Raw genomic sequence first — 27,517 nt, 5'->3', positions numbered from 1 at the left:
GTCTGTGGCTTTACTCCATCTGCATGTTCTAATGTGTCCCTGCTTCTCTGCACATGTGTCTGTGTAAGCATGTATGCTTGTGTGTGTGTGGTATACCCCCGTGTGCATTCATAAGGATTTGCATTTGTGCACATATGCATTTCAGCATGTGCCGGATGCATATTTGTACATTTGGGTGCTATGTGAGTATGGACAGGTATGCCATATATGAGAATATATATGCATATGTACGTGCATGCATAGGTGTGTGTGTGTGTGTGTGTGTGTGTGTGTGTGAGACAGACAGACAGAGAGAGAGAGAGAGAGAGAGAGAGAGAGAGAGAGAGACACTCAGTTCACCATGGGGGACCCTGACTGGGGGTGCTGACAGGAGCCTGAACTCAGTGCCCTTGCCCCACCCCTGGACTGCTCAGCAGGCTCTATATGCTTAGGCTCGGGTGGCCCTCTGAATTTAACCTTCACCAGCCAGGGCCATCAGAGGCCTGTGCGACCTGGTGTAAATACAGCAATCCACAGTTCAGATAAATACAAGATGCATCAAAAGATTTAAGGCACCTGTTGTGTATTTAAAAGAATTATATCTTGTTTATGGTTTGGTATAAAATGCGCAGCTGATTTATATAGTGGCTGGTCCATCGCGGAGGAAATCTCATTTCAATCATAAATGGCAGGGTTTGATTTAAGAATTCATTCTTTAATGGGTCTGCAATGTTCAAATTTAAACCCATTCAATTCATCAGCCAAATATTCAATATGGGCACAGGGAACTCATTTAGGCAAACAGAGACTTTTAATATAAATTTTCCGGGAGATTTCTCCATCGATTCCGCAGTTTAGTGCAAAATGATTTGTGCGATACATTCTTGGGGATCAATGCTGCCGGTCAATGGCTCCTATAAAACTGCCTTCCCCACATGAGGGTCAAGGAACTTTGGCTCCCAGGAAGTGGCTCCGGGGCTTCACACGCCACCCACTGACAGAGGAGCCGCCTCTAGGCTGAGAATCTTGGGTGGGGACCTCTTACCCCTCCTGCTGATTTGTTGTTCAAGTGGCTGGGGACCCTGAGACAGGGAGCCGGTTCCTACCATGGCCCCTATTCTGTGGCTGATAGGCTGTTTCCCAGCAGAGCTCTCTTGAGTCTCAGTCCCATCTGTGTCTCAGGACCAGTGGGGGACTTGAGAGATAAGTGCCCTGTCTTCATGTGTGAAGGATTACATGGCGGGGGGGGGGGGATATGTACTATTAGCTTTCTGGTCATGACTAGCTGTTGGCTAGTAAAGGAAAGGTCTTTTGGGTAGCTACCTCTGTGGCTATCCCCATGCCCAAGCACTTGTCTCTGGGATAGATGGGGGTTGGAGTGATCTCAGCTGTTGGAACCTGGAGCCTCCTGGGGTGGGGGCAGACTGATAGCTCAAGGCCGAAGCATCAGACTAGGATGGGTGGTTGGATTCCACCACTCAGGGGTCTCTAACCGTCCAGAGACCAGGACTCCACATTCCTCAAATCCCAGTTCATGCTGTGCTCCAAAGGATAAGCTGAACACGAGAAGCAAGGGACATACCAAGGCTGGCCCTTGTCACACCCATGAGAGAAGAGGTCATTGCCTATGCTCCTGGTGTCTGTGGCAGGTACAGGTATGAATCTGTGAATCTACTCCGTACTTGTGCAAGTGTGAGTATGGTTTCTGGCACTGAGGGATCAAGATGAATGATTAGGATAGTTCGTGGACTCCATTCTGCAACACAGATGAGGCCCCAGGGATGGGCCCAAGGTCCCTGGGCATGGGCCAAGGCCACGTGGTCAGACATTTTTCCCCTGCAGCTGGGAGGAGCGAGGCTATCCCCATGGGCATCATGAGGTGATAAGGAAAAAGCCAGGCTCCTCCTACACAGGAAGTGGCCACTTCCCCCTCAGTACCCTCAAGCAAGGTGGGGTCCTGAGCCTCGGAAGCCTGAAGGGCATCTGGCCTGTTCCTCCACCTCCTTGATGCTGCTTCAGGGCAAAGGAGGTGGGAGGGCATCTGGAGCCTGGCTAGAGGTAGTGGTGGTAGGCCAAATGTCCGGTAGGCCAGTCCACTGACGTGGGCAGGCCAGGGCGGGATTGGAATGTGGGCTGTGCTGGCACAGTGATGACCTGGAGAGTGCTCCCAGCTTCAGCCCTGTGGTTACCAAAGTCAGCAGGGTCATCTGACTGCTTTATCCTGATGTAAGCTGGTAGCAGCTCTTTGGCAGGAAGGAAGAAACATGGCTGGATCTGTAGGCTGCCCCAACACCTGACCTGGAGGGAAGGGCTGGCCAGCTGAATGAGGACTAGGGAGATTTTTGTGGGAGCAGTGTGGGTGTGGTGTCGCCCTGGGGATGGGATTTTTAGGCCCCGGAGTTATGGTTAGGAAAGCTGGTGGGAAGCTCAGCACCAAAGATCTGGGGATCATGGGTGACCACAGGGAAGCCACAGTGGGTGTGGCCAAGCTACCTGCATTGTTGGAACAGGAGGATGAGAGGAGGTTGATGAACTGGGTGGGAGTCCAGGCCCCAGATTCTACATCCAGGAAACACTTCCCTGAGACCCAAGAGACCTGGAGCAGGAGGTCTGAGTCTCACACACTTCTGCTCCAGGACACAAAGCCATGGCCATCTGGGATGGGACCATCCACTTCTCCAGCAGGAGGTGGCCACCACACACTGCTACTCCCAGGCCAAGTGATGCCTGTCCCTGGTGCCTTGTCCCTGGGTCCCAAGCCTGCTACTTCCTCAGCCGGCCTGGTGCACAAGGACCCTCCAGGAATGAAAAGCAGAGCCCATATTGATTTCATTTCCAAATTATTAATCAAATCCACAGCTCAATAGAAATATTGTATTGTTCAGCTTGGGCAGATCTGAATGGCTCTCCCTCGGGCAAGGAGCAGGGCCGGTGAAGGACAGAGGGTGATAAATGGGGATGAGGCCACTGGGTGCTGGGGGAGAGACAGGCGCGTCTCCCCCACCCCGGCCTTCCCATGGCCCTCCTACCCGCCCAGAGTGCTAGGAGGCCTGGGAAGCGGGTGTGGGTGGTGCTGCTAGGCCAGCTTCTGTAGGGATCTTCTAGGGATGGGAGTTGGGGGCAGGATCCCACTCAAGGGCTTAGCTGAGCAGCCCTTTGGCCTGGCCTGAGGCTGGGGCTGTCAAGTCTGTGCTCCTGGGGCCCGAGTGTTTCCTGTAGCTCTCCTTACCTCTCCCGATTCCTTACTCCCTCCAAGGAACCAGGGAGATCGAGCGTCCATCTAGGCATCACTCCTGTTATTCGTCCAAGGTACACATACTTCCCTACCTCCCTCATGTGCCTGAGCCTTCTCTGCAGAGCACAGTGAGACAGTACCTTGCTTGATCTGGCCTACCCACCTGCTGGTTCCCCTAAGGAAATGAGCCTACCACTGACTACCAAGTCCCTTATGATCCTGGGCAGGATCCTGGGACTCACACACTAAAACCCTTACCACATTGATGCCCGGAGGGAAAGGGGCCATCTAACAGGCCATGGTTACCTGGGAAGGATGAGACAGGGCCATTGAGGGCATTCCACATTTGCATCTGAGGCTGAGCAGGGGCCCGGGGCAGGGGGAGGTGGAGGCACCAAAAAGGAGAAAGATCAGGGGGCAACAGAGCTCCTAGCAGGCACCTCTAGGAGGCCCAGGGACTAAGGTGTGCATGTCTTGCCTAGGCCCTGATCTGAGCACACTAATTATGTACAGACACGACACCCAGGGAAATCACCCCCTGGGATAGCCTGGCTGCTGACTGTGTGGGCACTCAGGTACATGTGCTTCTTCTTGCCTCAGAATATACCCTGGAGCAGAGAACAGATGGAGTTAGAATTAGGATTAGAGTGTCCCTTTGTGTCTGCTGGAATGGAGTCCTCTGGAGTGGAGATCTGAATGTGGGGAGACAGGGGTCCTGGGTGTCCCATGGAGAAGGTTCCCTGTGATGGCACTCCCATGTGATCCAGTTGATGTGAGCTGAATGAGCTGAGCATTAGGTAAAAGAAGAGAGAGGCACTGGGCAATGGTGGCGCACGCCTTTAATCCCAGCACTCAGGAGGCAGAGGCAGGAGGATCTCTGTGAGTTCGAGGTCAACCTGGCCTACAAAGTGAGTTCCAGGACAGCCAGGGCTGTTACACAGAGAACTCCTGTCTTGGAAAAGAAGGAGGAGGAGGAGAAGAGGAAGAATAGGAGGAGGAGGAGGAGGAGGAGGAAGGAAAGGAGAAGGAGGAGAGTGGCAAGGCCAGGGCTGCATGGAGAGCTGGAGACTCCTGGGCCTCTGGGGGAGTATTGGCCATGGGCCCTGCTTTCTCCATAAAATACACAGTGTCCCCCTAACAGGGCCCTCACTGAGCCTCTCCTACCCGCAGGCCCTCCACGCTTCTGTCGTGACCCCCTTCCCTGCCTTCCCTTGGAGTCCCTGGGCTTGGTCCTTCCTGTACTGCCCCTTGATAGTTGCCTCTCCAGGAGACCCTCTGAGCAGCCTGCTTAAGCACGGTGCCAGAGGGCATGGGGGTATGGGAGAGCACACAGCTGCCACACTTGCATGGCAGAACTGCCCTGGGCTCAGGTACCTGCAGGTTCTCACGCTAGTTCCAATGGTGTGCTTAGACAAGCACTCAGTTGGGACCTAGGTGTCTCATGGCTAGTGCAGCTCCTGGCCACTCCTGCTGATCAAGGCAAAAGCCACCCAGGTGGGTGTCTCTCTGAGGTATGGACTCTCTTCTTGAGTACTTCCATCCCCATCCCCACACCTGGAGTGCAGTGGTGGCACAGGGGCCCTTCTCTGAATCACGTTTAGCTCCCAGAGTCTAACTTAGCCTCGAGCTTAGAAGGGGCATGGACTGTGTGCTGGTCACTAGGCAGTGGATGGGCCTTGCTGACTGGGCATTTTCTTGCTTCATAGCCAGCTGGCCAGGGAGGTTGAGGCCAATAGGAATGGGTTGGTGCCTGCAAGGCTCCTAGCCGTGGGTGTTTTGGGGCTCCATCCTCAGCTTCCTGTGTCACATTTTAGGGTGCCTACTTATGTATCTAGCTCTGTCTATCTATCTATCTATCTATCTATCTATCTATCTATCTATCTATCTATCTATCTATAATCTATTGGGTTTTTGAGACAGGATTTCTATGTGTAGCCTTGGCTGTCTTGGAACTGGTTCTGTAGATCAGGCTGGCCTTGAACTCATAGAGATCTGCCTGCCTCTGCCTCCTTTAAAGAGATCCACTTGTCTCTGTCTCCCCCTGGGTGCTGGGATTAAAGGTGTTGCCACTACCACCCTGCTCTGGGGTATGTCTGAACACAACCAGAAAGTATTCCAAGCATACTTATAGGCTCCTCATGCCTTCCCTAGTCTGGCCTCTCCTCTCCCTCAAGGCTTCCAAAGACATGCATACTGACCAGTGAGTATGGGAACTCTTTAAGGAGTCCCTCTGAGAAGGTGCTCTGCTCACAGGGGTGGAGTATTGTGCATGCTGACATCCCAGGCTTCCCCTTTGTTAGCATGGGAACAGGCAAAAGCCTTTGTCCCCATGGGCTGAGGCTATGGCCTTGTGGAGGCCTGCTCTTGGGTGGCTGAAGAACCAGGGAGACAGCCTAGCTGTCTGTGTCCTGTAGATGGAAGCTGCTACTTCCTAGGAGTCAGGGGGAGGGGATGATGGCACCAGGGCTCCAAAGGCAGGAACCTGGTCGGTCTGGGCCCTCAGACGTCTACCACATTGTTTTAGTTACTTTTCTTGTCGCTGTTACCAAATACCTGTCAAGGAAGCAAATTAGAGGAAGAAGGATTTCTTTGGGCTTACTAAGAGGGTATAGTCCATCATGGTTGTCAAGGCATGGTAGAGTTCACGGTGTTATACTATGTGATAAGACTCCTCTGCAGAGCAGGAAGCAGAGAGCTAAGGCTAGAATGGGGCAACCTATACTCAATAAGGCCCACTCCCCAATGACCCACTTCCTGCAGCAAGGCTTCAAAGTTCCACAATCTCCCCAGTCAGCACCATGCCCTGGGGACCATGTATTCAAACGCATGAGCCTGTGGAGGATATTTCACATCTGTAGTGCAGTGTACCTCTATCCCTGCATGCTGGAGTCTTAATGGAGTCTCTCTCCCTGGGGAGGAACGGTGACAGAGAGGAGGAAGGGTGGAGGAGAAACCACAAGAGCCTCAGGAAGCAACTTCAGCATCCCAGAGACCCTTTAGGGTCTGTGCATCTGTCAGATGGCTTCCTGGTTGGTAGGATCCTGTTGAAGAGCTGAGCCAGGACTCTGGGAAGGGGTGAGGTCAGACTGGGTCCCTGCAGAGAGCCTCACGTTCCTGTGACCACAGCCCTGGGATGGCTTTGTAGACTGCCCACTGGACACTATTCCTGCCTCCGCACCCTTCCTGGGCATAGATAGTCCTATAGAGGCCCTTTTACCACTAAGGGTGGGCTTGAGACCTTTGGGGTGCCCCACGTCCACTGCCATGGTGCCCTACAAGGGGTCTCCTTGCTCAGCCTGGCCTCGCTGTTGCAGCTACAAGGAGAGGGGCAGGCTGACGACTCGGACCGGTGGCCTGAGATAATTCACTTTCTCCCTCAGTGTTGAAACGAGTCAATTTTTCAAACCACATTTGCTCTCTTATTGTTTATTTTCGGTCAGCAGCAGCAATTTTCGAGGCGGCTGCCACTGCCCACCACAGCTATCTTGCGGGTCACCTGTCATTCCAGAAGGTCAGCCGCTCATTCAGAGTTCCATCATTCTTCCCATAAGCAGGCAAATACCATTTCATCTCCACAGCCCTCACTGGGCTAGAGGACCCCCATCCCCTCTTTCCTGGCCTGGGATTGACAGCATTTCATGTGCCCTGCCCCACAACCAATTAAGAGGTTTCTGTTCTGGCCTTTCTGAGAGGTGGGGCTCTGGACTCAGCGCCTGCAGACCCTTCTGCCCCTACCTTTTAGAGTGGAATTATCTAATTATGATTGTCCTGCATGGCTGGGCTCAGCCGCCATGGCCATGACACTACCCTCCACTTCTTATTCCCTGCTTGAGGTGAGCCTGGTCCTGGCGTGGAGCCATACTCCTTCCTCACATCACCCTGGCCTCTCTCACTCAGGGATCAACTTACCACTCCTGACAATCATTTCTCTCCATTGGGCATTTTGGGCATATGGCTTTCAGGCCAGACCTCATTAGCAGAGCTGCCGGATTCTGGGATCCCCTCAGAAGGTCTCTGTGTCCTACCTACCATCCCTCAAGCCCTAACTCATGCACCCTTCTGTGCAGTTTAGCCCAAACCTCACCTGCCCTTTGGTGGTAGTGCAGGACCTGGTGGGGTCTCAGCCTTCACTGACAGAGTCCAGAGGACAGCTGGGGATGCTTTTACCAGCTGGTTGTGGCTTTGATTCTGGGGACTGGTATCTGGGTCTCTCATCCCTTCTTCCAGATGGTCATCCCAAGGGCAGCTGAGTCCCTGAGCCTGGGTGTGTGTCCACCTTGCTGAGAGCACCTAGCCTACTGTATGCGCTGTCATAAGATGGGAAAATGCAGCAGTTCAGAAAGTGGGCGGGATGGTGGGCCATAGAGCAAGGAGCCCGGCCCACTGGGATCATAAGCCAGATAGGGCAGCTCCCTTGGTTAATCTAGTGGGCCAGATTCATAATGACACATACGCCATGCCCACACACCCACCATTGATTCATGTCCAGGTCACACTGTGTGGATAGATGTGGATCTCAAGATCTCAAGATCTGGGGAGGACAAATGCTTCAAGGATTGCTTCTGGCTGTCTTTGGACAGGGTGTCTTGGTTACTTATAGGACAGCTGATACCAGGGTCACCCTGTGTGCCCCAGGAGGGTGGGGCTACGGTCACATGACCTCCACTTCCTAGAGCACTCTAACATTAACCCTTCCTGAGGTCATGTGCTCTTGCCCACCCTGGGCCTCTCTAGACTCTGAAGAGGACTTACAGTTCTTGTGTCAGGAAATAGTCTATTGTACACCCACCTTCATGGTCTGGCTTCCAGGAGAGGACAAAGGTGACTGTGGCCTGAGTGGGAACAAGGTGTGCGTGTGTGTGTGTGTGTGTGTGTGTGTATTGGCATGGTGTTTGTGTGTCTGCATGCCATGTGTGTTATCTGAGACAAGGGAGTGTGTAGCTAGAGTTTTTCTGGTCCTGCCTGGCCCAGGGTCAGGACAGATGTCTCTCACCTGCCAGTCCCACAGCCGCTCAGACCCAACTGAGTAAACACACAGAGACTTATATTGATTACAAACTGTATGGCCACAGCAGGCTTCTTGTTATCTAGTTCTTATATCTTAAATTAACCCATTTCTATTAACCTATAAGTTGCCATGTGGCTTGTGGCTTACTGGTACCTTACATCTTGCTTGTCATGGCGGTGGCTGGCAGTGTCTCTCTCTCTCTCTCAGCCTCCCACTTCCCAGAATTCTCCTCTCCTTGTCCTGCCTATACTTCCTGCCTGGCTACTGGCCAATCAGCATTTTATTTACACAGAGCGATATCCACAGCAGGAGTGGGCTGAGGAAGAGGTGAAACGGGGGGGGGGGCAATTATCCACGCTGAGGCTGGCTGAGCCTTCTTTCAAACATGGGGTCGTTGTTCAAGTCTTCCTCATTTGGCCACATGTGCTAGGTACCCAATCTAGCTGGCCTAGTCACTCACCCCCAGCCTGGCCTGTTTTTTTTATCCCATTATTCCCAAGGCTGTGAAGCCTGAGATCACTCACTTGGTATCTCATCTGGCCAGTGAAATACTTAGAATATCTTTCTGGTCCTGTTATGGGAGAGGCCAAGCACTAAATGACTTCTCTTGTGGGCTCCTAGTTGGCTGGGCTAGCCCCGTGGGATGGCACTTCCAGAACATTCTGGTCCCTTTATGGGGTTCAAGGAGATCTGGCTCAGCATACCCAGATCTGTTGTTTGGTGCATCTGGCTCTTCTCTGCTGACTTCCTCCACTGGCCCATGGGTCCTTCTCTGTAGAGCCCTGGCCTCTTCCTGGGTACCACCAGACTCTACCTTGTGTGGTCCTCACATGTTTGTCTCTAACAAACTGATACTCTCAGCCTTGCAGGGGGCTGCAGACCTGACCTCCACAGGGCTGGGGGGAGCGAGAAGAGGGACTGAGCGATCAAATCAGGGCTGATTGGAGGTAGATGGTTTTCAGCAAGGTTGGGGTCTAGAGTAACTGGGGCTCCTCAGGAGGAGAAGGAACCCACAGGAAGAAGTCCTCTGCCCTAGAGGAAAGGGGAAGCTTCCTGGTATCAACCAAAGGCTGCTCCCAGACTTCTACATACCAATATAGCAGTTCCTGGATCAGACTGCTGCTTGAAGTACACCGTAAGCTCTGCAGAATGAGTATTCAGTTACTACTTATCCATCCACTCATCCACCCATCATCCATTTATCTACCTACCCATTCACCAATTTGTGCAACCAAGACCCACCCAGCCATCCACCTGTCCATCTATCCACTCACCCATCTATCTACCCCATCTATTTATCCATCTATCCACTCATTATCCAACAGTAAATTCATCTGTACACCTACCCATCCATCTATCCTATTCATCCATTTGTTTACTCACCCACCCATCTATTTACCCACCTACTCATTCATCCATCCACCCATTAATCCAATAATCCATCATACATCTATCTACCCACCTATCCACCTATACCATCTATCAATCCATCTGCCCATCCATCCATCATCTATTCATCTATCCCATCTATTCACCCACCCATCCTTCTACCCATCCATCTACTGATCCACCCACCCATCCGTATATTTATTATTCATTCATCTGTCCACTCATCCATCTATCATCTATTCATCTATCCTGTCTATCCTGTCATCTACTCATTCACCTACCCCCCTACTCATTCACCCATCTATAATTTATCTATCTACCCACACATCCACTCACCATGTATCTATCATCCACCTATCTATCCTCTCATTCATCCATCTGTCCCATTTATCCATCCATCCATCCATCCACCCATCCATCCAATATAACCAGTCATCTGTCTATGAACCCACTCACCCATCCATCCACACCTAGTACCTTTCCATCCATCTGTCCACCCAACCACCCACCTATATGTCTACCCATCCACCCACCTATCCATTTATAGGTCCACAAACATCTACAAGACACCAGTGAGATTAGGTCATCATCTTGGAGATGCCTAAAGGGCTTTTCCCAGGATCTCAGTGCTACAGGGAACTCCACTTCTGCATGCAGGTAACAGCATGGTGTAAAGCAGATAACAAGGTTGTGTCTGGAAACTTCATTTTGGGTTTACTGGGGCCCAGCCTAGGGACTCCTTGGTATGTTTGCTCTGATACTGCTCCAGGAAGAGCCTCACTCTCCCTGGTAGCCTTCCTTGCCTCATTCCCTACTGTTTGGTGGCCTTCTCACCCCAGGCTCCTGCCTTCTTAGGATAGATGTCTACTGGGCATTGATGGAGCTGAGTGAGTGGATGCTGCCCCCGGAGGGCCAGAATATCCTTGGGGTTACTTGGAGCCCATTCTACCCCACCTCTGCATGGAAGGACACCCATCCCTGTGTGTTCAGTCTTTGTCTGCTCCTGCCCAGTGCCAGGCAGGTTTGCTGTGGCTGCCCAGTCCCAGCCTTGAAATGGTCTAGGCAGGTTTGTCAACAGCCTGTGGCCCAGGGAGGGATGCTGGCAGCAGCATGGGTGGGGAGGAGAGGGAAGCAGCCCGCACGCACCCCTGCACGTGCATGCTGCAGTGAGAAGGAAAGATAACTGATGGGCCGTATTTTAAGGCATATTAACCCAATTACAAGTATATTTTTACAATCGTGGCTCGGGCATTCATCACGGCGCGTTTATTAGCCCCGAGCTGGGCTGTGTCAAAGGAAGGCCGTGAAACAGGAGTCTTTCATTACGCTCTGCCTGCACCGGCTCCATCCCATGACTCCTAAACCGCATGATTTTATCAAAATCTTCGGAAATTGAAGCAATCACTAAAAGGTGTCGGGGAATTAAAATGTTCTGTCTTGGTGAAAGAGATACACTTCTTGTAACATATATCAGTAGCTCTTTTTTTTTTTTTTTTAAAGACACATTACTATGCAGAGAAAAGGCATCAAATGCAGGAGGGGGGCTTCCAGAAGGATCTGCAACAGCAATTCTTCATGCTTAAAAATTGTCTTCTGAGGGATATGCTGCCGGTGAGGGCTTTCTTCTCTCTCTCTCTCTCTCTCTCTCTCTCTCTCTCTCTCTCTCTCTCTCTCTCTCCCTCCCTTCTTCCCTCCCTCCCTCCCTCCCTCCCTCCCTCCCTCCCTCCCTCTCTCTCTGATTTTCTATTCACCCTCATTGTTTGATTCTGGGGCAAGGGGGGGGTGTCTGATAGTCTCTGCTCTGTAGAAATGGATTCCAACCGGCCAGGAGTGGGGTCCCACCATCTGCACCCCTTTAGGCGAGGAAGCTGTCAGATTACGTGTCTGTGTATGTCTTCTCCAGTCTTCTCACCACAGACAGTCTTTGGTCTAGCTTTCCTGCCTTCAGGTTGAGGGCTGTGGGTGTCGCAGCCTGGCCTAGGGACCTTCAAATATGACCCAGATATTATCTGTTCATGTCACCACGGCATGTGTGCCTGGGAGTGCATGCTGCTCCGCTGGTCCTACTTGGGCTTTCCCCAGCAGTGGAGTGTGGGAAGGGTGGGAGTCTTGTGTGTGCTCTCTCAAACAGCACCTTCCAGATCCCTAGGGCTGTGTCTCTCAGCACTTGGCTTCCCACAACCTGGCCAAGGAAAAAGCTCCACCAACTTCTCCCCATCACCTCTGAAGTCACCCAGTTATTGACAGCAGGGGCATACATGCTGGGTGTGGCTTCTGCAGCTGCAGTGATCCTACAGTTCATGATTTGTCATCTCCCTGCAAAGGTTCAGGGCCACCTAAGGTTGCTGCTGATACATGGGCATTGAGGGGGGGCATCTTGGGCAGCTAAAGAGGGGGGGAGCCTGCAGGGCCTCTGTTGATTTAGTGCCTGAGGTCTGCATCAGCTCAGTCTCTGTGTTCAGAGACTGCTGGTTTCTGCCTGAGCATGAGGGATGCCAGGGCAAGTGTTTGTGGTGGGCAGGTAAGAGGGTTCCAGGATTGGGCTGGCAGGGATCTGGGTAGCCCTCAGCTTGACTCGATCAGGTTAACACTGTCACAGAAGCTGGGTCCACTGCACTTGGAGCCTGGGAAGGACTGGGGGAGCAGGGATCACAGGAGCCTGTGAGTGGCCCCGGGCTTGCTTCAGGTGTTTGATTGGAGCAGAATGTTGTTGAGGATTAGGGGCTCAGGCTGGGGCTGCTGGACAGTCCCCAGGGACAGAGCTCTGTCTATGAGCCCCACACATGCGTCTCAAGGCTCTGTCCTTGTCCCCCCCCATTCCCATTTCTCTGCTCTATCAATCTGTATTGTGGTGAGAATGGAAACACACAACATGTCTCTGACAGATAAATAAACCAACATGGCATCCATCATGGAGTAGAACACAGCAGTAGAAAGGGAGAAATGTCAGCTCTCCAGAGAACCATGTTAAGCAATGAAAGCCGGAGGGCCATTTCTATGGGTCCTTGTCTACAGTACACTTTTAATTTATTTTTAATATTTCTTCATTTATCTCTGTGTGTGTCCATGTGTGTGCACACGCAGTCATGCCGCAGTGTGTGTGTGCTGAGGTTAGAGGACCACTTTTTGGGAGTCTCTTCTCTCATTCTACCATGTAAGTTCTAGGGAATGAACTCAGGTCAGCAGGTTTGGCTGCGAGAGCCTTTACCTGTTGAGGCATCTTGTCAGCCCTAGATTTTTTCCCCCCAAAATGTTTATTTACTCACTTACATATTTTGGAGTCTGCACATGCTAGGCAAGCCCATTACCAAGTGAGCTGCATCCTAGCTCTAGAATATCTTTTAAAATTTTTTTTGTTTACTTGGACTGGAGAGATGGCTCAGAGGTTAAGAGCACCGGCTGCTCTTCCAGACGTCCTGAGTTCAATTCCCAGCACCCACATGGTGACTGACAACCATCTGTAATGAGATCTGGCACCCTCTTCTGTATACATAATAAATAAATAAATCTTTAAAAAAATTTTTTTTGTTTACTCAAGTGTATGGGTGTTCGGTCTGTGTGTGTGTCTCTGTACCATTTGCATGCCTGATGCCTGTGGATGCTGGAAGAGGGCATAGGATTCCCTGGGACCGGAGTTGTAGATGGTTGTGAGCCACCACGTGGGTGCTGGGAACTAAACCCAGACCTTCTGGAGCAGAACCCAGTGATCTTAACTGATGAACCATCTCTGGAGCCCCTCTGGAGTATCTTGAAATGAGAGAGCAAATGACAGCGCTGGAGATGGACTCGTGCCTGAGAAGGGGAGAATGGTGGGGCTGTGAGGATGCCAAAGGGGCCGTGCAGTAGAGGAATCTTGTGTCCAGGCCAAATAATACCGATGCCCTGGCTGTGATGTTCTATGGTGGCCTACAGATGTCCGCTGGGGACACCAGTCAACAGGCATGTTAGATCTCCATATTGTTTCTCATAACCTTCTGTGAATCTACAATCTCCTCAAATGTCAAGTTTAATTAGAAACTGTGTCACAAGTCCTAATGGCGGCATCATGTAGGGAAAATATCCCTCCTACCCACCTGTAGCTACACCCATGCCCACATACCACACCCTGAGAGCCCTGAGTCAGCCTTGGCCTAGTCCAGAGCCCAGGAGTGCTGGACACACCTGGGGGATGTGCACGTGCAGCCCCAAGGAGAGAAAGAAGTTGTGGGGATGTATGCCGCAGTTTGGATGGGTCTGCTAGCTCTGATGGATCGGTACCCGTGGACTTTGGACCTCTTCTCAGGACCTCCCTGCTGCTCTCTGCCTCCCTTGTGTGTATTGGGGCTGTGTGGGCCACGGGGGGTGGGGGTGGGGGCAGGCAGCCACTGCAGCCACCATTTAACATGCTCTGGTGAGGCCTTGACTCCCAGAAGCTGGGTGTCACTCCTGTTTAGTGCAGTGTGTAAGCAGCTCAGACTGGGAGGGGTCAGACTCCTGCAGAGAAAGCGAGTATGGAGAGGGTGGGTCCCACTCTTTGTCTTGATAGAGTGGGCTGGCCACCAGTGGCTGAGCCTTTACGGAGTGGGTGGGGGCTATGTCCTGGGGCGTGGCTTGGGTGGCCTTCTGTCTCCTACCTCCCGTCATTCCACTGGCTTTCAGCCTAGCAGCGACCCCACTTGTCACATTGGCAGGAATAGACCACAGAGGTCTCATGTTTAGGACAGCGGTGCTGGGTGCCCTGTGGAGCTCGGCCCCCAGCAGCTTGAGTCACACTTGGTCTGTGGAGTCCCACCCAGAATCTGGGCAACCAAGAGCAATGGTCTGGGTTCTAGGCTGGCTCTTCTCAAGCAGCACAAGACAGAGGAGACGGAGGGCTCACGTGTACCTCAGCTAAGCCCAGCTGAGGCCTCTCAGCATGCCAGAGTGAGAGTCTGAGTACAGTTCCGATCTCCAGGCTTCTTCCTACCCAGCTGGGACCAGGCGGGGAGCCAATGGCTCCAGCCAGGCTGGGGTCCGCTCTTCTCTGAGGCTGTGTATTTATCTGTCAGCAAAGCCACTAGTTTCCACCAGTGCTGGTTCTCAGGACTCCTGCCTTCCCTGGGCCCCATAGCTATGGATCTGTTTCCAGCCCCGGGGGCCTCGATACCTCCTTGCTCAGGAGGGGTGGCTCTAGGTGTGAGGTGGCTTGTCCCCTCCCAGGTGCACAGTAGGCCTGGCTCCTACTTCTGCATGTCTGTTTTCTCAGCTCTCCACACACAGTCCTCCCCATCCCTGCCTCGGGTGTACTGGTTTCCATGGTCACCGTCCAGTGGTCACCCAGGGCCCTGGCCTCCTGGAAGAGAGTGGCCCTCAGGACTCCCGCTGTGTAGCCTTTTGCCTTGCAGAGAGGACAAAGTCTGAGGTCAGAGGGACCATGTTTTTATTTTTGCAGACGCCTTCACTTTCCTCTGGGCTCAAGGGTCCCTGGGTCAGGTCTCTGCCCTTTGACCCCAGTGGGGTCTGCACTTCACATTGAACCTCAGTGGATCATCTGTAAATGAGCCTGATCTCCATCCCTCCAGGGATGGCAGCAGACACCTTGCTGAACAGAGCTTCAACCAGGGGGCGAGTGCAGGGCCTCAAGCGGTGATTTTGGCAGGAAGGGGATTTTTCTTTAGACTCAGGGCCCACTCTGGGGCATAGTGCATGTTTTGGCAGGAATGTGAACTTCTGGATCTTCAGTACCTTTCTGGACTATTGCACCTAAGACCGTGGTGTCTGAGGAGTGAGAAAAAAAGGGCCCCCACATGGCAATGGCAGTGATAACTACCCTCTCCCCTGGTTTCCTCCACGAACCCTGCACACCCTGAGAGGTCATGCTCTCTGCAAGTGAAACTGAGGCCAGTCGTGGTCAGCTTCTGCCCAGTCCTCTCAGGGCTAGCACGTGCTAGGACCACCGAAGGTCCATCCATGTCACTGGGCCGCAGTACCCATGATGCTTCTGCGTCCCTTGTTCATCACCGAGGCCCGCACCTTGGTGGGGCTAGCCCTGGTGGCTTACTAAACAGGGGGGGGGGGTGTCCTCAGTGAGCTTGGCTGCCATTGGCTGGCCTGGGGGGTGGGGGTGGGGCCCCAGATACTCCTCCCCGTCTGAGGCCAGCCTTCCCACTCCAGCCTGGGCCCTGCACAAGCAGGCTGGGTGAGTCTCGGAGGTCGGCTGCCTGCCCATGCTATATTTCCTGCTTGTTGGTGTCGCCGACTTTGCCACTCGGGGTCAAGAGTTATCCCACTGCGTCTTTTGTGTTCTAAATTTAATTGTTGTACTCCTTTTCTACCTTAAAAAGATCAGTAAAAACTGTTAATTTGATCAATACTTAATTTTTTCACCCAGAACGCGTTTCTTCTGCTGGCCCGTGATAAGCAGGCGGCGGGGCAGAGGGACAAGTAAATTGTCAGGAGTCCCCCGCTCGCCAGCGGCCACTCCACCACTTAGAGCCCTGTAATTTATACCCCAGCAGTCGCTCTGCAATTACCCTGTCTATTGCTGTCGACAGTATCACACTATCTTTTAAATAGATCCGGCTCGGCTGGTCCAGACGAGCCGACAGGACAAATGACGCCATCCCTCATCCCGCAAGTCCTAAAGAGATAAGTCCCTTAAAGAGGGGACCATTTATCAGCTGATACAAGCTGGATACTTACAAGCCCACTTCTTTGTTTGGGTTCTTTTCAGAATCCAAAGCTATTGATCTGCGGGAGGTGGGGGGGGTGCATGGGACAGGGTGTCCAGGACAGCTTTGGAGCTGCCCCTGGGGCTTGAGCTTGCCCCCCACCTTGGAGCATCTGAGACTGGCTGTGGAACTCCAGGACTGACCTCTGGCCGGCACTGGGCCTGGCTGCAATGTCTCCCCAGGCCTGGTCACTATCCCTAGGTGGACTTCCCTTCTTGGGTCACACAGAGGCTGCCAGGAAGGGCTGTGGAGGGATGACCTCATCAGGCCTTGGAGGCTTCCGAACCCAGGGAGGAGCAGGAGACAAGCAGAAGGGTCTTGGAAGTCACTGACCTCTGATCCAGGGCCTCTCTCTGTTCATGGCCACTGCTCTGTGTGGAAGAATAACTGTGCCCACTCTTCCTTGAGTACCAGAGCCTCCTGGGGTAGGCACGTGGTGGCCAGTTGGCTGAGGAGGTTAAGACTTTCAAGGTCTGGGGATGGAGCCCTAGGGTGAGTGTTTCTATGGGGGTGAAAATGAGATGGCACACACTTAGGGCTGCTCTTGGGATGGGTGGAGGATGGCTCCAATGCAAGGGATCTAGGCCTATGTCCGGGCCACTGTAGCCACAAGCAAGTGGACAGCTCAAAGACAGAGCCTATGTGTCTGTGGGATGGGCACCCCTTCTCAGCAAACCTGGGAAGATCCCACAGGTTCCCACAGCTTGAAGATTGCCGTGGCCTTCACAAAGCAAAGAACAGCGGATCCAGATGCCTGGGAGACCCAGAGACCTTGGAGCTAGACCCTACGTGAGTCTTTTCAGTATGGCTTCCAACGTGCCCTGTCTGCGTCTGGGTCATCTGAACAGAACACAAGGCCAGCGGTCCTGGAGACAAGCTGGGATGTCAGCCACGGGCAAGGGCACTTGGGTGCTGACTCAGGGCCCCAACCCCACAGCCGTCATTCCTCTTGGTGGGCATACAAGATGAACGGCAGGGCCTGTGGCAGGTCCCTGGCCCCCTGCACTCGGTTGGTGACTGTGTTCCCTCCTTGAGGCGTGATCCCACCTTGTGCTCCAGAAAACAGGGTATGGGCAGAGCAGGAGGAACCTAGACCCCCGCAGGGGGTGGCAAGCATGGTGTGAGGTAGCAAACACTGGGGTTGGGGACACTGGTGACTTCTAAATGGCCTTCAGAGGATGCATGTCTGGGGTGGGAGGGGACCATGGCAAGTCACCTATGTTTTCCTGCTTGCTTCCTCCAGCCTAGCACTGCTCAGGGCGCTGGGTTAGCACTGCTCACGCTCAGGATGCTGGGTTAGCACTGCTCAGGATGCTGGGTTAGCACTGCTCATGCTCAGGACGCTGGGTTAGCACTGCTCATGCTCAGGACGCTGGGTTAGCACTGCTCATGCTCAGGACGCTGGGTTAGCACTGCTCATGCTCAGTATGCTGGGCTAGCACTCACTGCTCAGGATGCTGGGTTAGCACTGCTCAGGATGCTGGGTTAGCACTGCTCAGGATGCTGGGTTAGCACTGCTCATGCTCAGGATGCTGGGTTAGCACTGCTCATGCTCAGGATGCTGGGTTAGCACTGCTCATGCTCAGGATGCTGGGTTAGCACTGCTCATGCTCAGGATGCTGGGTTAGCACTGCTCAGGATGCTGGGTTAGCACTGCTCAGGATGCTGGGTTAGCACTCACTGCTCAGGATGCTGGGTTAGCACTGCTCAGGACGCTGGGTTAGCACTGCTCATGCTCAGGACGCTGGGTTAGCACTGCTCAGGATGCTGGGTTAGCACTGCTCATGCTCAGGACGCTGGGTTAGCACTGCTCAGGATGCTGGGTTAGCACTCACTGCTCAGGATGCTGGGTTAGCACTGCTCATGCTCAGGATGCTGGGTTAGCACTGCTCAGGATGCTGGGTTAGCACTGCTCAGGACGCTGGGTTAGCACTCACTGCTCAGGATGCTGGGTTAGCACTGCTCATGCTCAGGATGCTGGGTTAGCACTGCTCAGGATGCTGGGTTAGCACTGCTCAGGATGCTGGGTTAGCACTCACTGCTCAGATGCTGGGTTGGACCCTGTTCCTCTGGGGGGAGCCAGAGCGATCTTCGGAGTCCTTAGAGAGCCACCCCATGGGAAGCTCACAACCACATGGCTGCCACAGGCCGCCTCCTCCTTCTGCTGCCCAGTGACTGTCACTCTGTCTGCAGATGGATGGGAGCACAGAGGCGGGCGCGGCTGATGGGGCGATACACCGCAGGTCATCTGTTTGGTCTTAATTTAGAAAACCTTCACGAGATTATTACGAGGCATTTTTCCCCATGGTGCCTGATGGTATCGGGTGGACTCAGAGCTCAGCTTTCCCAGTTTATCTCCTTCAGAGTGCATTAATACGCAGGCCCAACGGCACTGCTGAACCACAAAAACAAATAGAAATGGTCTTTGTGGCGTCTCTCGTTAAAAATAGTGTCCATTTATCATCCCGCCAATGGTGCTGCACTGTGCCTGAGGTCTGGGCTGGCTGGTCAGCTGCTTGGGCTCAAGCCTGCCTCTCTGTTACTTTTAGGTCTCTTGCCTCCCCTTCTGTCCTGAGCCTCAGAAGCAGAGGCCATTGGTCTTTTGCTAGCAGCTAGGACACTGGGACCAGGAGCTGGTAATCAGGGTCCTAGGGTGGGCTCCTGGTCCTCTGGTAGAAACTTCAGCAGGAGCTCTGGTTTCCTTCCATTACTGTGCTCCCGCCCTCTTGATCATCCCTTACTCTGGGGACTCTTAGGCCTGGAGTGATCCTGAGCCCACACCTGGAAGAGGCAGTAGATGAGTGAGGGACTCAGGCTGAGCCACGTAGTCACAACACACAGTACCCAGTTCTTCATGCCTTCCGGTTCAATAGCCCAGATGAGGTGGGTCCCTTGCATGGGGCTGAAATTGCCGTGGCCGAGTATCATCTTGTCCTGTGGAGGTCAGGATAGCATGGTGATGGTCACTGCAAGAATGCTGTGGGGCTTGTGTGTTTCTCTTACCTCCCAACAGGGCAGGAACCTGGCTCCTCTAGGAACATGAAAGATTCTGGGGTGCAGAGCTGCTGAGCAAGTCAGAGCTTGGGAGGCATCGATGCAAGGTGGACTGCTCAGCTGCTCTGAAGTTGGAGAGGGGTGGGATCTTTGTGGCTCTGGTGAAGGAGAAAAGGGGAAGGGGGAGACCGACTGTATAGAAATTAGAAAACAGGGGCTTGGAGAGATGGCTCAGAGGTTAAGAACACCGACTGCTCTTCCAGAGGTCCTGAGTTCAATTCCCAGCAACCACATGGTGGCTCACAACTATCTGTAATGAGATCTGGCGCCCTTTTCTGTATACATAATAAATAAATAAATATTAAAAAGAAATAAAGAAAGAAAGAAATTAGAAAACAGAGAAGAGGAGGCAGAGACAGTCACCGAGTGCGGTCACATGAACACTGTGCTGCTGACAGAAGCTGATGCCGCTGTTCCCAGAAGACTAAGGACACCGAGAGACCAGGAGCCAAGAGAGGGAAGCAGGGTGGGCCAGGGATGGACCAGGCAAACGAGAGCCAGAGAAACTCAGGGCAGCACTCCTTATGCCAGACCAAATGAACTAAGAACAGAAAGAAAAAAAAAAAAACCACAGGGGTCAAAGAAGATGATGAGACCGGGTTCAAAGAAGATCCTGGTTCAAAAGAACCAAAGATCAAGAAGCTATAACGAGGCTGGCGAGATGGTTCACCAAGGGGGCTTGCTACCAAGTCTGACAAGCTGGGTTTGCGCCTTAGGATCTACAGCAGAAGGATCTACAGCCAGCATGGAGACACACGCCTTTAATCTCAATACCAACCATAGAAGACCTGGAAGTTTGTACAGACAGGCAGTGATGAGGCAGTCATGTGGTTGGGTTTACAACCAATGAGAAGGCAGAACAGAAAGTCTATATAAAGACAAACACACAGGAAGTAGGTCTCTCTTTTGCTGAAGAGGCTAACTGCAGCCGACGGGTAAGGCTCTTAGCTCTGATCTCTTGGCTTTCTTCTTTGCATTGGTTCTGTGTTTCTTATTTAATAAGATGGTTGGTTACATCTACAGAGTTGATTCCTGCAAGTTGTCCTCTGACCTCCACATGTGTGTCAGAGCATGCATACACATGTATGTGTGCTCACACATACAATAAATGAATCAATGAAAAATGCACAGTCATATATGTCCCTTAAATAGTATGCATAATTATTGCTGAAAGAAAATTATAATTAAACTATGTATTTGGAACTTTCCACAGTTTCTTATAAAATGAATAAAAATATAAGACTATGCAGACAGGCCAGGCAGCGGTGGCGCACACCTTTAATCCCAGCACTTGGGAGGCAGAGGCAGGTGGGTCTCTGTGAGTTCGAGGCCAGCCTGGTCTACAGAGCGAGATCCAGGACAGGCACCAAAACTATACAGAGAAACCCTGTCTGTCCAAAAAACAAAACAAACAAACAAACAAAAAAAGAATATGCAGAGTTACTTGGGTCTGAATGCTATAGTACATTAGTCAAATTACAACCATTATCTATTACCTGGTATAACCCATAGAAAATTATTATTCACAAAAATGGGCCCCATACCAGGCCACTGTTAAGTCACCTGTTATGAGGAGGTGGGCTGACCCCACAGCCAGTTCAGACATGGGGGCTGATGACATTTTCCTTACACTCATGGAGAAGACTGGGTTAGCTTCATCGAGGTCTGAGAGAAGAGCAGGGCAGATGTGACTGCATTGAAGAGAAGAGGGAGGAATAAAGCTTTCTGCAGCCAAATACTGAAGATGGGAACAGCCACACAGCCACATAGGACAATAGGACACATGTTAAAGAATTAATGTGACAATCGTGCAGTGAAACAAATAACAAAAGATTGTGAAAAATCCAGATGTCAGAGAAGAAAAACTCTACTGAAGAACTCTTGGGTTAGAGGAAATTTCCACAAGGAAATTATTATAAAATATGTAATGCACCTTATGCTAGGGATTGTATGGTATACCTAGACCAGCGTCCATGGCAATGTCTATAACTATAAAGACATTAAAAGCCAGAGAAGAGGGGTCTGCAGAGATGGCTCAGTGGTTAAGAGCACTGGATGCTCTCGCAGTGAGCCTGGGTTTGGGTACCAGCACCCACATGGTAGTTCACAACCATCCATAACTCCAGTGCTCTTCCTGTCCTCTGGGGACACCAGCCATGCATGTGGTGCACATACATACACATAGGGAAAATGTGTGTGTATGTGTGTGTGTGTGTGTGTGTGTGTGTGTATAAAATAAGTCTTTTTAAGATTTGAAAACTTAGAGATTTATAAAGCTAAATCAGGGCTCAGATGGGCTAATGTTAAGGGAGAAAGAGTATCGCAAACAGCAGGGAATTGTGGGAAATCCCAACCAGAACAGAGGAGAGTCTGTGCAGGCTCTGTGTTGCTTTCTTATTACTGTGACCAGACACCTAACACGGAGAAACCTAAGGCAGGGAGGGCTTATTTGGCTCACAGCTCCAGGAAATACACACCATGATAGGGAAGACATGGCAGCAGGTAGTGCCATGTGGTAAGAGTATGGCAGGGGGCCAGAGGAGGGCCAGGATCTCCTGGGGCTGGAGTTACAGGAGAGTGTGAGTTACCTGATGTGGGCTCTGGGAGCCAAGCTCTGGTCCTCTGCAAGAGCAGTTCAGGCTTTTGACCACTGGGCCTTCTCTCCAGCTCCACACACATTATTTTCTAAAAGCAGGTCTGTGAAGTGGACAGCTTGTACACATACATAATTCCAGCACTGGAGAGATTGAGACAGGTGAATCAAGAGTTCCAGGCTACCTGTGCTACATCATGAGGGCATGTCACAACAAAAAGTCCCTGTAAACTATTATCTGGCAAGGGGTTAAATATCTAAAGTATATAAAGAATTAAAACCACCCAGTAGAAAGAAAATGAATGATGTGATTTAAAAATGTGTATGGGGGACCACTATGCTAACTCAGTAGGTAAAAACACTTGCCACTGAACTTGATGGCCTGGGTTTGGTCCCCAGGACCCACATGGTATAAGAAGACCACCAACTTTATCAAGTTGTGTGTGGCCTCCACACTTGTACCATGGCACATGCATGCCTCCATACACACGTACATTGTATACACACTAGATCAATAAATAAATACTAAAAATATTTTTAAATGTGTTAAGGGTCTGGACATATATTTCTCAAAATAAGACGTATAAATAGCCAGCAGGTGTATGGTAAATCCTCAGAATTCCTGATTATCAGGAAACTGCAGATAGAAACAGCGAGAATGATCATCTACTCTTGAACGATTTGTATGAGAAGAGCTGGTAGTTGATCAAATTGGTACAGCCACTCTGAAAACAGTATGGAGCTTCCCTTGTGTCTTAATTACTTTCCTAATGATGTGACAAAGCACCATGACCAAGGCAACTTTTAGAAGAAAGCATTTAATGAGGGCTTACACTTTCAGAGAGTTCATGACTGTCATGTGAGGGAGCGTGGCAGCAGGCAGGCAGGCATGGCCCTGGAGCAGTAGCTGAGAGCTTACGTTCTTGATTCACAAGCAGGAGGCAGAGTGCTAACTGGGAGTGGCCTGGACTTTTGGAAGCTCAAAGTTCATCCCCAGTGACACACCTTCTCCAACAAGGCCACACCTCCCAATCCTTCCCAAACAGTTCCATCAACTGGGGGCCAAGTATTCAAATACGTGAGCCTATGGGAGCCACCTTCAAAACCCACCACACCTTGAAAAATAAAAATATAAACCACATGACACAACCAGCTAATTCTAGGTGTTATGTCTAGAGGAAATGAAGTCAGTTTGACAAAGTGACACTCACACTTCCATACGCATTGCAGCACTATTCACAACATCCAGGATATGGAATCACCCTAAATGTCTTTTGTTTTGTTTTTGAGACAGGGTTTCTCTGTGTAGCTTTGGAGCCTGTCCTGAAACCCACTCTGTAGACCAGACTGGATTTGAACTCACAAAGATTCTCCTGCCTCTGCCTCCTAAGTGCTGGGATTAAAGGTGTGCACCACCACTGCCCAGCCCTAAAAGTCTATTAATAGATAAATAACAAAAATGTAGTACACACACAGTGGAATACTGTGCAGTCTTAAAAAGAAAAATTCTGCATATGCTCTTTGTGACCGTGTGGATGATCCTGGGGACATCAGGTTGAAGAGAATGGACCAGATGCATAAAGTCAAATGCTTCATGATCTTACACATGAAATCTAAAAAAGCTGAACTCACAGAGACAGAATGTTAGAAGGGATTACAGGGCTGGGGTTGGAGTGAGGGAAAGATGCTGGATAAAAGATAGAAGATTTCAGTTAGGTAGAAGGAAGAAGTTCAAGGTGCCTATGTACACCAGGGCAGCAATAAAAGAAAGCAATACAAGATTGAAAAGTGGCAGAGTGTCCGAGTGTGATGGCACATACCTTTAACCCCAGCACTTGGGAGGCAGAGGCGCGCGAATCCTTGTGAGTTTAAGACCAGCCTGGTCTACATAGTGAGTTCCAGAACTCACAGCCAGAGCTTACATAGTGAGACCCTGAATCAAAAACTCACCCCCCAAAAAAAGGAAAGAAGAAAAGAAGTGTGGCAGAGTGGATTTTAGTTGTCAGTACACGAGAATATGCAGGTTATTTAATAATTAATATATGTTATTTACAATCTATACATGTTTCAAATTATGTTTTGCTTTGTTTTTGAGAGATACCATCATGTATCCCAGGCTAGCCTCAAACTCATTGTGTAGTTGAAGGTGACCTTGGACTTCCTCCTACCTCCATTTCCTGAGTGTTGGCGTCACACTTGAACACTACCATGCCCATTTTATGTGAGCTTAAACCCAGGGCTTTGAGCATGCTGGGAAAGCGCTCTTGTCAACCAAGCTCCACCCAACCCCTCAAAACATGTGGTGTGTGATCAATACACAGTATTTACAGACAGATGAAAATTAACCAATTTAATTTGTGTTACTATTTATGTATTTACTTTTGTGTGTGTAGGCACACATGCCATCAAGTGTGTATGGAGGTCAGAGGATAACATGCTGGAGTCATCCTCCCCTTACACCATGTGGGTCCTTAGATCGAATTCAGGTCATTAAGCTTAGTAGCAAGTACCTTTACCTGCTGAGCCATTTTGCCAACCATAAAAAGTAAGTGATTTATAAAGTTGAAAGAGTAAATGGGCCCATGTCTGTTTTCCTTGAATGAGGATGGACCTTAGGGACTTGCTGGTTCCTGCCAGGTTGAATGGTGGTAGATGTTACGTAGCACCAGAGATACCACGTACTTCTACCTGATTTCATCCTGTCTGTGGCTCTGGGGTCAGCTAGGAATGAGGTAAGGAATCTGGAGGACTCAAGACCACCCCATAGGGTGGCTACACATTCAGGGGCTTGTGACACAGTCCAGTTGAGCACCTGAGCATTGGCCATGGTCACATGAGCACCTTACCCCGGTGTTCTAACTGGGGACTCTGAGAGGCTACCTAACCTCAAACTGCTTCCCCGGGTGAGTGCTCTCTATCTCTAAAAGAGGAGGAGTTCCTCTCCTGGGCCTCCTGGAAGTCCTGGTGCTCACACACATGAGCAGATGAAGATGTTTGCTTGGGAGCAGAGACAACTTGTTCCACAGTCATGGAAACCACAAGAAACAATACTGAACAATCTGCTCACATCCTGGGAAATAGAAGGCGGAATCCCTACCTCAGGCATATACAAAGGGAAGCCCAAATGTAAGAAGTTGGAGACCTGAATACTGAGTGATGGTGAAACTGTAGGATAGGAGAACAACGTGCTGGGGAAATTCTCTGTGACCTTGGAAGAAAGGATTTCTCGAACAAGACTCAAGAGAACAAATCATAAGGTGAAGAATGGATGGATTTGATGGTATCAAAATGAAGGATTCTGCTCGATAAAGAATTCAATAGACCATGTTAACAAATGGGCAGTGGGCTAACAGATGGTATTCACAACATCTGAAATCCACAAGGGATTGATAGAATACACAAGAACCCACCACCAATCACCTTGCAAATGACAAGACTTCCGAAAGAAAAATGGGCAGCGGCTGTGAACTGGTGACTCCCTGGGAGATCCCCCAATAGCCAACTGACATGGAGTCACTTGGCATCTCCAGTGGTCAGTGGCAGGAGATCTACTCTGTGTCAGATCAGCAAAAATTAGATAGCTGTGCATTTCCAAGGTGCAGGGAAGAGATGCTGTCTAGCCCTCAAGGACGCTCTATGCAATGTCACCTGGTGGCAGGTAGTGGGGTTTCAGGTGAAGAGCCAGCAGTAATGGCAGCTGGTGTCCTTCTCGGGGTTCCCCTCTGAGCCAGGTTGTGCGCTGACTCCGTGGGCACTGGCCATTTCATCTCACAGATACAGGGAGGAGGCGGCGTAAGAATGACCAAGGGCAGGGGGCATGCAGGAGCTCGGAAGCAAGTGTTTCCTCGTGAATACCACTCTGGAGGTGGCTTGGAGAAATATACAAGACCCTAGGCAAGGGTGGTGATGCCAGTGTTTGAGACAGGGACATGGAGTTGACTGGTGGCTGTGGGTGTCGGTGATGTTCCAAACATGTTCAAGAGAAGCACACCTGAGCACCATGAACTCGGAAGGCGGAACCAGGGTGCTGCAGGAGCCCATGCCTGGGTGGGAGATTGTCAGCTGAGGTGGGCTTTATGCAGGGCATAGAGACTGTCACCACCTTCATGAATCTGGACACACAATAAGCTCTGGCCACATTGGCCTTGAGGTACATCTTTAGAACCATACAGCATCTAAGCTCTATGCCCCACCTGTCCCTTCCTTCCTTCCTTCCTTCCTTCCTTCCTTCCTTCCTTCCTTCCTTCCTTCCTTCCTTCCTTCCTTCCTCCCTCCCTCCTCCCTCCCTCCCTCCCTCCCTCCCTCCCTCCCTCCCTCTCTCTCTCTCTCCCTCTTTCTCACCCCCCAAGACAGGGTTTCTCTGTGTAGCTTTGGAGCCTGTCCTAGAATTCGCTCTGTAGACCAGGCTGGGCTCGAACTCACAGAGATACTCTTGTCTCTGCCTCCCAAGTGCTGGGATGAAAGGCATGCGCCACCACCGCCCAGCCCACCCCACCCCTCCCTTTATGCCCCTGTCTTACAAATGGTCAGGCTCCCTGCTTTCCTCACTTCACCAACTATCCCTTGGCCCCTGAGGGTTTCCTGCAGGCCTTCTTGGGTCTCCCGTGATCCCCAGAGTCCCTGGACCACACAGGGTGGCTCTGACAGCACACAGACTAGAACTTTGTCTGAGCTCCTAAGCCACCCCAGTAGACCTTGCTCATTGATGGGCTTTTCCCTGATGGTTGAGTCCCAAGGCTGAGAAAGTGTCCCTGCGTCCCAGTGCTCTTGCTTGTGCAGCCGGGTTCTTGGATCAGAAGCCACAAGCTGAGGGCTGGCCCTCTGTCCTGCAGAACCAGCTCCTACCCTTCAATCTCTGCCCCAAGGCTGAGGGACAGTGGAGAAAGAAGAGCTGGGAATAGTACTTTGGAGTGTCCACTCTACAAGAAGCCCTGTCCAGTCAGAAGGAGCCACACCACCAAGGCAGTTGCTCATGCTGGATTAATGATTGAGGGTTGGGCTGAGCCTGATTAGAAGATTAGTGATGAAATCTAGTAGGACCCAGATGGTGCACACCTCTAATTATAGCACTCAGAAGGCAGAGGCGGGCAGAGTTTTGTGAGTTCAAGGCCAGCCTGGTCTACACAGCAAGTCCCAGATTAGCCAGGGCTACACAGAGAAAAGCTGTGTTAAAGAGCTGTGTGCTGGAACCTGCTGGAACTTCCCAGAATGGACACAAACTGTGAAGTTATTTGTGTCCCACACGAATGGGCACTGGGGTGCCCACTGCAAAGCGTCTCAGAACTAAGGTGGATAAGCCTCGCTCCGTGTGGCAGTCCCTCGGCTTCTCTTGCCATTCTTCTGCTGACTGCATGATCAGAGAGCAGAGGGGCTTGATGGCAGGTGGGTGGGGCCAGCTTTCCAGGCCCTCCCTCAGTGCACACTCACAGTGACTTCTTCACATGACTGAGACAGCAGCCACCTGCTGGCAGGCGAGGAACATGGAAGACCCTGTCACAGACAACACAGGACAGACTAGACAGATGACCTTGCTCATGAACTGCTACACTGCCTGCTCCACATGCCTCTCC

This window comes from Peromyscus leucopus, chromosome 7 (genome assembly GCF_004664715.2).
Source record: "Peromyscus leucopus breed LL Stock chromosome 7, UCI_PerLeu_2.1, whole genome shotgun sequence".
NCBI lineage: Eukaryota > Metazoa > Chordata > Mammalia > Rodentia > Cricetidae > Peromyscus > Peromyscus leucopus.
The sequence above is the reverse complement of the archived record's forward strand: the minus strand, read 5'-3'. Positions refer to the sequence as shown.